This window comes from Salvia miltiorrhiza, chromosome 5, assembly GCF_028751815.1.
Source record: "Salvia miltiorrhiza cultivar Shanhuang (shh) chromosome 5, IMPLAD_Smil_shh, whole genome shotgun sequence".
NCBI lineage: Eukaryota > Viridiplantae > Streptophyta > Magnoliopsida > Lamiales > Lamiaceae > Salvia > Salvia miltiorrhiza.
This window is the reverse complement of record NC_080391.1, coordinates 20856542-20866660: the sequence shown is the minus strand read 5'-3', so window position 1 is coordinate 20866660 and position 10119 is coordinate 20856542. Positions and strand designations below refer to the sequence as shown.

General features: G+C 45.3%; 1 pseudogene; it reads left to right on the top strand.

Annotated features, from left to right (window-relative positions):
• The first annotated feature begins 930 nt into the window (after positions 1-930).
• LOC130986654 (leucine-rich repeat receptor-like kinase protein HAR1) lies at positions 931-7566 on the top strand (annotated as a pseudogene).
• Positions 7567-10119: the final 2553 nt, after the last annotated feature.

Genomic DNA, 10119 nt, shown 5'->3' with positions numbered 1-10119 from the left:
ATAGTTTTGCATTTTGTGTAAGATTTGTAGTTGGTAAAGATGAGAAATTTAAGAGCGAAGAATACAACCAAAACAATCCTTCAGTATTCATGTGCAGGATTTGGTCCTAATTTATAAGAAGAGACAAGGAATAATTATGAAGTCATAAATAATCGGAATTGACTCATCTCATATAAAACGGATTGGTGTGGTTGAAGATGAAGATGAGCACTCCTTCCTCGACACAAACAAAAATGCAAGTTGACTTTTGATCCTCTTCCAAATTAGAGTCAGAAGGGTACTTCTGTCTTATTGCGTCACGACACACCGGGCCTTTCCCCGGGTCCCGCCCGACCCGTTTGATTGATAGCGCACTAATCATAACCTGCCACGTCATCCCATTCAGTGTCCACAATTTTATGTGTGTCACTGTGTCCCATTTTTATATCTATTATTTTAAAAATATTTTTTATAAAATAAAATTTATTTAATTTTTATTTTAAAAAATTACTAACATTTTTAAAAAGTATATACCATGACTTTGAATTTATCAACCTATTATTAACTAATAAAAGTGAAATTAAATGATAAAAAATAATTTTATACCCTAGATTGATGGAATAAACCCTAGTTAATAATCACAAAATTAAAGCATATAAAGTTTTTTTTTTGATTTGGGGGAGTTGGGGAGGGGGAGCAGTGGGGTTTGAACCCGGGACCTCACTGTTCAAACACAGGAGGTCGCACCGCTTGGTGTCCCCTTGGGGACCTAAAGCATATAAAGTTGAAATTGAAGAAAAAATATATAAAAAAATAAATAAAATAAGTGGGACACACTTATGGTACACTGAATCTCATTCCCACAAACACCAGCAGTGAAATAGTAAAATTTAGGTGATTTAAGCGCGCAGCCAACATCTCTCTCTCCTTCCTATAAAACCATACAACAAAATCTCTTTTGCTACCAAAATAGAAAATAAAAAAAATGGAAAGAAAATGTTGTGTTATTTTGTTCATCGTCTTCATATTTTGTGAAACTGTATATCTTGATGCATTATCAGATGTTGAAATCTTAGTAATGCTGAAATCATCCTTGGTGGGGCCATCGGGTTCGGGGCTTGAGGACTGGGTTCCCGCCAGCGCCAGCCACTGCTCATTCTCCGGCATAACATGCGACGCCGGCGGCCAACTAATCTCTCTCGAAATCACCAACTCTCCGCTCTTGGGCACTCTTCCGCCGGAGATTGGGCTTCTACGCGGACTCATCAATCTCACACTCGCCGCCTCCAATCTCACCGGCGCTTTGCCCAGAGAATTATGCATGCTAACTTCGTTGAAGCGCCTCAATCTCAGCTCGAATGCGATCAGCGGCGAATTTCCCGACGAAATGCTGCTGAAACTGACTGAACTCGAGGTCTTGGACGTCTACAACAATAATTTCGCCGGCGGACTCCCAGTCGGATTCGTCAAGTTGAGCAAGTTAAGGGTTTTGAATCTCGCCGGAAACTACTTCTCTGGCGAAATCCCGGAGGTCTACTCCGAGTTGACAAGCGTGACGCACTTGGCCTTGCAGGGAAACAGCCTCACCGGTAGGATTCCGGCCGGTCTGGCCAACATTCCGAATCTTCTAGAACTTTCTCTCGGATACTTCAACACTTATTCCGGCGGTATCCCCCCGGAATTCGGGTCCATATCGACGCTTCAGTTACTCGATCTCGCCAAATGCAATCTCAGCGGCGACATTCCTGCGAGCCTCGGCTCCCTGAAGCGCTTGCACAGCTTGTTTCTCCAGGTGAACAATCTCTCCGGCCAAATTCCTCCGGAGCTGTCGGGGCTGGCGAGCCTCATGTCGTTGGACCTCTCCATAAACAATCTCTCCGGCGGAATTCCCGACACCTTCGCGAGGTTAAAGAATCTGACGCTGATTAATTTGTTTGGAAATAAATTCGAGGGCCCGTTTCCTAGTTTCATTGGCGATCTTCCAAATCTCGAAGTTCTGCAAATTTGGCGCAACAATTTCACGCTGGAGTTGCCGGAGAACCTCGGGAGCAACGGGAGGCTGGTGCTGGTCGACGTTAATACTAATCATCTCACTGGCAAAATCCCAACGGAATTGTGCAGAGGAGGGAGGCTCACAACTCTTATCTTGATGGACAACTATTTCTACGGCCCCATTCCGGTCCAACTCGGGGAATGCAGGTCCTTAACCCGAGTTCGAATCCGGAATAATTTCTTGAACGGAACCATTCCGGCCGGCTTCTTCGCTTCTCCGGCGCTGGACATGCTGGAGCTCAGTGGTAATTATCTAACAGGTCACCTTCCGGTTGAAATTTCTGCTCAGAATCTCGGAAATCTTGATTTGTCCAACAACTGGATATCGGGGAAGATTCCGGAAGCAATAGGGAATCTGAGGAATCTGGAGTATCTATCACTTGACACCAACAGACTCTCGGGTGAAATTCCGAGCAAGATTTCCGATCTGAAGAAGCTGTCGGTGCTGAAGCTGAGTGGCAATGCCTTGACAGGGCCTATTCCAGCCTCCATTGCTCATTGCTCCCACTTGACGTTCGTGGACTTGAGCCGAAACGAGCTGGACGGCGAGATTCCGGCGGCTATCTCGGCGCTGCAGAATCTGAACGCGATGAATCTGTCGAGAAATGGGCTGGTTGGTCCGATTCCAAGTGAGATTGGGCTGATGAAAAGCCTGACATTGTTGGACCTGTCATACAATGATCTGTCGGGGCGGAGGCCAACGGCGGGGCTGCTGAAGGACATGGACGACGGTTGCTTTGCCGGGAATCCAAACCTCTGCACCGCCTGGTGCGCGTCTGCATCACACGCGTCGAGGAGTTTGATGATGATCACAATAGTGGTGGTGGTGGGGGTGTTGGTTTTGGTAGCAACGACGTGGGTGGTGGTGAGAAGAATGAAGGTAGGCGATGAGAAGAGGAGGAGATGGAAGCTGACGGCGTTCCAGAAGGTGGAGATGAGAGCAGAGGACGTGGTGGAATGCCTGAAAGAGGAGAAGGTGATCGGGAAAGGGGGGGGCGGGGTGGTGTACAGGGGAGCGATGCCAGACGGGGGGGAAATCGCCATAAAGAGGGTGGTGGGGCGGGGAAGCGAGCGGGGGTTCAGGGCGGAGATCGGGACGCTGGGGAGGATCCGGCACAGGAACATAGTGAGGCTGGTGGGGTACGTGTGGGACGGGGTGGATACGAAGCTGCTGTTGTATGAGTATATGGCGAATGGGAGCTTGGGGGAGATGCTACATGGGAGCAAGGGGGCGCATCTGCAATGGGAAATGAGGTGCAGGATAGCAGTGGATGCAGCCATGGGGCTCAGCTATCTGCACCACCATTGCTCGCCATCCATCATCCACAGGGACGTCAAGTCTAATAACATATTGCTTGATGCTAATTTTGGGGCTCGTCTCGCTGATTTTGGTCTCGCCAAGTTCTGGCAACCCTCCCAGTCCATGTCCGCCGTTGCTGGCTCCTACGGCTACATTGCACCAGGTCCACTTTCAATATTCTAAAACATACCAACAAAACTACCCACAAACTTTACAAAATTTCTTGCTTAATTAAGCTAATATTTTGGTTTTAATGTACGTAAATTTGCCGTATTTCAAAATTAATAAGCCTCCTGATTGTAAATTATAGGTTATAATTGTGAATTGTAAGCAAAATGAATTAACTATTAAGAAGCATTTTGATCCTCAATTATATATAGGCAAGATAGATTAAATATTCACAATAAAAAGTTCTGTAGATGAGATATTTACAACTAAGGGTTTGTTTAATTTTATGGAAAATGAGAGAATACATATATTTTCACTCTTTTTCCACTATTTTCATATGTTTACTATGTTAGAAAATTTTCTCTCGATATGGTGGAATATTTTTCCCGGTAGCTCATTTTCACTCCCATATTGAATAATATTATCTTTAGGTAGTGGAATCGACTCTTTCTCACTCTCCTCCCCGTCGCCGATCGTCTTCCTCCCCTTCGCGTCGTCGTGCCGCTGCCGTCCTCTCGCCGTTACGGTAGTTGCGCCGCTGTCTTCCCCTTCTCTAGACTCCAATCATCAACAACCTCTAAATTTTGGAGTTGACGAGGAACAGTGTAAAAGGCGATCTGCGGCTCTCCTCTCTCGTGACCGTCTTCTCCGGCTCTCCTCGCTCCAGTCGGACGGCAGACCATCTTCTCCAGCCGGTGGTGCCGACAGCCCCCACCACCATGAAATCTGAGAAGAGTTGACGAGGAACAGTGAGGCGATCTGCGGCTCTCCTCTCTCCCGATCGAGAGCTGCTCAGGTTGAGCTGAGCGACGCCGCACCTCGAGCAACGCCGCACCTCGACTCCTTCCACCGGGTCACCGAGCCTGCTGCGTCAAGCGTTGACGGAACAGCAAGGTCGAGTCGCCACCATCTTCGGCCTGCGTCTGCACCCGCCTCTGACGCAAACTCTGTGCGGCGGACTCGGGTCTCTCCAAAGCTCGACTTTTACACCAGCCACGCACGGCCGTTCCAGATCGCCGGTCGCCGCGCTGCTGCTGCTGGATCTGGACGCCGCGCTGTGCTGCTGGATCATGAGTTGCGGGCGGTAGACGGACGTGAGCTGCTGCTGGATCGTGAGCTTACGTTGTCGCCAAGATCGGAGTGATTGAGGCGCTTCCTCGTGCTGTTGCTCCGGCAGTACAATGACTACCTCGCCGGCCGGAGTTCAAGATACTGGAGCTTCAAGAACTCCTTCGATGCATCATTCGGCTGCTCGGGCCACCTCGTCGGCCGGAAATCAAGATAAGGGATTCCTAAATCTACCATCTGTTTCTGCGAATTTTGAACACCCTCAAGCTCGATCTTCTTCCGCTCGGTCTATATCTGCCACGGTTGGTAACAGCGAGGTGAAGACTACAAAGGCCCAGGATGCCGCTGGGAAGACATCGGCCACAAATCCTTGTGGTACCGATTGCACGGCAGTTGATAGGAACTCTGTAAATCCTTGCGTGGCAGATAACGCTAGGATTTCTTATGCTAGTGCTACTGTTAAGCGACCTGTTAAACGGCAAGATTTAGCTGCTCATGTTTTCATGATTTGCGTCCAACGAAGGAAGGAGATCAATTCTCTCTCAAAATTCCTAAGGCTTTATATTTAAAGGAGGTCCAAGCTTTTGAGCATGCACTAACAGGACGACTTCTGTTGGGGAAAGGCGATAAACCACGTTCAAACTATGGAGTTGAAGTCGGAGCTTCAACAGATTTGGGCTATAAATTCTGACTGGCAACTGATTCCGCTGGGAAAGGGTTTTTACACGCTCCGTTTTACTACAAGCGACTGATAAAACTACAGCAAAGGCGAAGGTGATCTGGGAGCTGTCAAAGGGTCTTCTTCGGCTCCGAGAGTGGGACTCGCAACTTTGATCCGTTCAAAGAAAACTCTCCCTTGGCGAATGTTTGGGTTCGAATTCATTATCTTCCTATCGAGTATTGGAATCCACAAATTATCTCTGGAATTGGACGTTACTTGGGCCATCCTCTAAAGATCGATGGTGCTTCGGCAGGTAGAGATTTTGGACATTTCGCCCGTATTCTTGTTGAAAATAGATATGTCTCACCCTCTTCCTAATACTCTTCTTATTGATGATGGAGGATTTTTCTTTTCATATTGAGTTTGTTTTCGAAAATCTTCCCCTCTTATTGTGGTCGTTGCAAGATTACGGGACACTCCCCCGATAGGATGCCGCAAGTCGAAGTTTGGGGGGATGGGGTGAGCAGAATGACACTGTGAATGACAAGGCTAAGCTTACGCAAGTTCACAATGGGCCGCATTGCCACGCGGCGATTACCTCGAATGAACAGGATGCAAACCCGGCGCAGGCTGCCCCTTTGAAGAAGCAGCAGCAGGTTGAGAATGCTAAACCTGTTGCGGCTTGGTCAAAGGTCGCCGAACAGGCGGTAAAAAAACAGATTGTCGTTCCGGTTCTTCAGAAAGAGGATGTCGAGACGCGAAATGCATTTCAGGCTCTGGACTTGGAGAATAATGCGGAGAATTGTTTGGATACGGCCGTGGATCCTATTTCTGGACCGTCTTTCGAGGTTCATTTATCTCAGCCGGATTCGTTGGACAAAATACTGGTTCCGATTCAGGGGGATACAAATGTGATTAAAGATAGTGACTTGGTCATTAACGAGGAGGACTCGGATGTGGAGGAAACTTTGGAGATGGAGGCTCCGGATGGCACGGGTTTGAACACAACGATTATTGACGACACAGCTGTTGCTCTCGAACGTGACCCAACTTTGGACAAAAGCGGTGGTTCGCATGAAGGTAACAAGGATTTGTCCGCTGGTCCGGACAATATTTCTAGTCGCATTAGTCGGTTAGAGGAGCAGGTTAGTCAGGGGATGCAATTACTCTCGGACAAGACGACCAAGCGGGGACGTGGCCGCCCAAAGGGCACGGGAAAGGGCATGGGAAGTGAGCCGATACAAGCAGTTCCGGAAGGTAGCATAAAAGGTTCGCCTCAGGAATGCGGGGGAAATGGGCTACAAGCCGAGCAACTTTGTGGTTGATTATAGCAATAGTGATAGCATGAATGCAATGAATAATATAGTTCATAGACGTTGGTCAGATGAGATGGACGACTATCCTGATTTATGGGATCACTAGTGTCTTCAGGTTTCTTTGTTTAACGATCTCTTTTCGAGTTTCGTGCCCTTAGTTTGCGTTTTGTGCTCTCAAGGGAATCTTTTTACTTTTTCTTTTATAAAAAACCTCAATTTAATAAATTAATTATCTTTAGGTAGTGGCGTGAAAATATTTTTCAATATTTTCATATCTAGTAAATATATGATAAAAAGAGAGAAAATATTATATTTTCTCATATTTTCTTATCCATCATTTTGCAATAAAAAATTTACAATCAAAATAACCGCGGAATTTTTATGGTTGTGATTATTATAATAACAAAGGTAAAATTATAAGAATGACTATTTTTATTTTTATCATCACTCTATATTAGCAAAATGAGCATTTGATTAATCGAGTCTTAATTTTAGTAGTTGGATTTAGATATCAGAAATTTGGTGAGTGTGAGAATCATATATATTTGTCTCTAACAGCTTTTATTATTTTGTTGTTGTGACAGAATACGCTTACACTCTTAAAGTGGACCAGAAAAGTGACGTATATAGTTTTGGGGTGGTGCTGCTGGAGCTGATCACGGGACGAAAGGCCGTCGGGGAGTTCGGTGATGGGGTCGATATAGTTCGGTGGGTGAAGGAAACTACAACAGATCCTACGGCGGTGGTGGACTCGAGGCTGGCGGCGTATCCGGTGGCGGATGTCTCAATTTCTTCAACATTGCCATGGCTTGTGTGGAGGATCAGAGCTCTGCCCGACCCACAATGCGGGAAATTGTCAACTTGCTCTCTGCATTTCACCAACCTACACGTGCCATACATCACGCTCTTCTCAACGACTGAACTGTTAGGAATTTATGTATTTTTTATTTATTATAGAAAATTGTTTTTTTTTCTATTGGAAAACGTAACTACCATATTTGATTATTTCCGACAATAGTACTGTGAAAATATGGTTTTTGAATATGGTTTTGACCATATGTGATTTAATTATTTAATTAAATATTGTTATTTAATTGAAATAATTGTTGGATGTTAATCTACTTCGAGTAGATGAACGTGGTATACTTGAAGTCTCAAATCGATTTCCCAGTGAGTGAGATATTGTTATATCCGAAGTTTGGATGTTGAGTAGTGGAATAACACTTGGAAGTGTTGGGCGAACTGGGCTCTTGTGACCCAACTGAGCTTGTCTCCAGCCCAACCATCGAAGCCCACCAAGGTCAGCCCAGGGCTGCTAAGAGTGGCAATGGCAGTTTCAAAACTGCACAACACTTTGAATGATGAAATTGAAGGAAAATCAATTTGCAGCTTACAATTCAAATAGATTTGAATTGTGTAACATCCATAACAGCTCTTTGCTATTGATTGTGCTTTACTCCTCCATATGTGTGAGAGTTGCCTATAAATAGGCATCTAGAGCAATGCATTATGAAAGAAGAACGAGAGATACTAGAATACACTGCATACTTCCCTCACGTCATTTGCATAAACACTCAGTTCTTAATCCTATTCCGTTCGCCGGAGCTCGTCGGATTGTGGTGCTACATCCAACGAGACGTCGCCGTTTTACCTTTGGGGAAGATTCGCCAACACCGTGAGCACTACCGGGGTGATAATCTTCTTGCGGGAAGAGATTCATCTCGACTCGGCGTTCCCTGTTCACCCTTTCTCATTCCAGTGCAGAGCAGCGAAATCATTCCAAAGCAGAGCAGCGAAGTCACTCCAGAGCAGAACAGTTTCTCAGAGCAGAGAAGTCCCTCCAGAGCAGCGAGTTCCTACAAGCCAGAGCAGCGAGTTCCTCCAGGCCAGAGCAGCTAGTTCCTCCTGGCCAGAGCAGCGAGTTCCTCCAGACTTCCAGAGCAGCGAGTTCTTCCAGAGAGCCGACTCTTTCCAGAGCAGAACTGACTTCCTCCCAGAGCAGTGAGTTCAGATCAGTCCCGTTACAAACTCCGAGCCCCAGTTTTAACAACTACTTCTATACCAATCAAATCACCAAGTAATTTTAATGGTTCTTTTTTTACTCATTTTCAAGGATAAAAAATATTTACTATATATATATATATATATATATATATATATAAACTTATTTTGAACTTGAAAGAATAAAACCACTCTTACTTAAATTATAAACTTTAAGTAACCTTACTCGATATGTTCGACCAACGAAAATCAAGCATTAATAGTAAATGCTCTAATGACCGACCACTACAAGTCGAGTATGTCGATTATTAGTGTATTTGTGATAAATACATTAATGCCTCGATATGTTCAACCTCTGCAAGTCGAGCATTCGTAGTATACACTAATGATCGATCATTGCGAGTCGAGCATTCTTAAAAAATGCACTAATACTCAACTTACTCGATCATTGCAAGTTCAATAGTCGAGCATCAGTGCAAAATGCACTAATGCTCATCATAACTCATAAGGGTAGAAAAGTCCTAAATGTGTGTACTTATATATTTTGTAAAAAGTGAGTAATTTTTAATTTTTGTCTTTCAGAATTGGTGTATATACCCTCCGTCCCTCAAACATCTTCCTAAGAGAGGGTGGCACGAGATTTAATAAAAGTTAATTGTGTTGTCAAACTCCCCACTAAACAATGCTTCTATTGAGTCGATTATTATAAGCTTGATGTTCAATTTGGGAATGAGAAGATCTAAGCGAGGCAATACATCGAGCAGCGAAATTGGTGGTGGTCCCACCAATGAAATAAGGGTTAAGAGCATCTGCAACGGTTACACGATAGCAGCCTACTCGTGTAAGGCTGCTATCGTGTAACCAATATAACAAACACTTACACGAGGGCTACACGTTCTATCGTGTAGCCCTCACAACCGTTGAAGCATGGCGCGTGTTCTACACGCGTCTTTAAAAAAAATTGAATTTTGAATTTGAAGGTAGCTTTGACTGCCTCGGTTTCCGTGCCAAATTTGACCGTTCGATTTTTTTTTCTCTTCTCTTTATATTTCATCCCTCCTTCTTCTTCCTCACTTTCACTCCACAATTCTCCTTCTTCTTTCACTTTCACCTCCTTCTTCTTCCTCCTTCAAGCCTTTTCTTCTTTTTCTTCCGACAATGGCGGAATCCGACCACGGTTCTTCGTCTGATTCATTCGACGGTGTAGCTCACGCGATCATGGAGGAGATAGAGTTGCAGAAACAATTACTTGCTCACATCTACGCCCAGCCGGCGCCGAAGGCGGGACGTGCGAAACGTCCCCGGTCTTACGTCCACCGTGATTGAGAGGAAGCATATCTACGTTTTATGCAAGACTACTTCAACGACAATCCGACGTACGGACCTATATTTTTCCGACGGCGTTTTCGAATGCAGAAGGAGCTGTTCTTGCGCATCGTCGAGGCTGTTCAAGGTGAAGATACTTACTTCCAGATGACCACTGCTGCAATAGGTCGGGACTCTCTCTCCCCATTGCAGAAATACACGTCGGCTATCCGCCAGTTAGCCACCGGCGTCAGTGCGGATACTTTTGA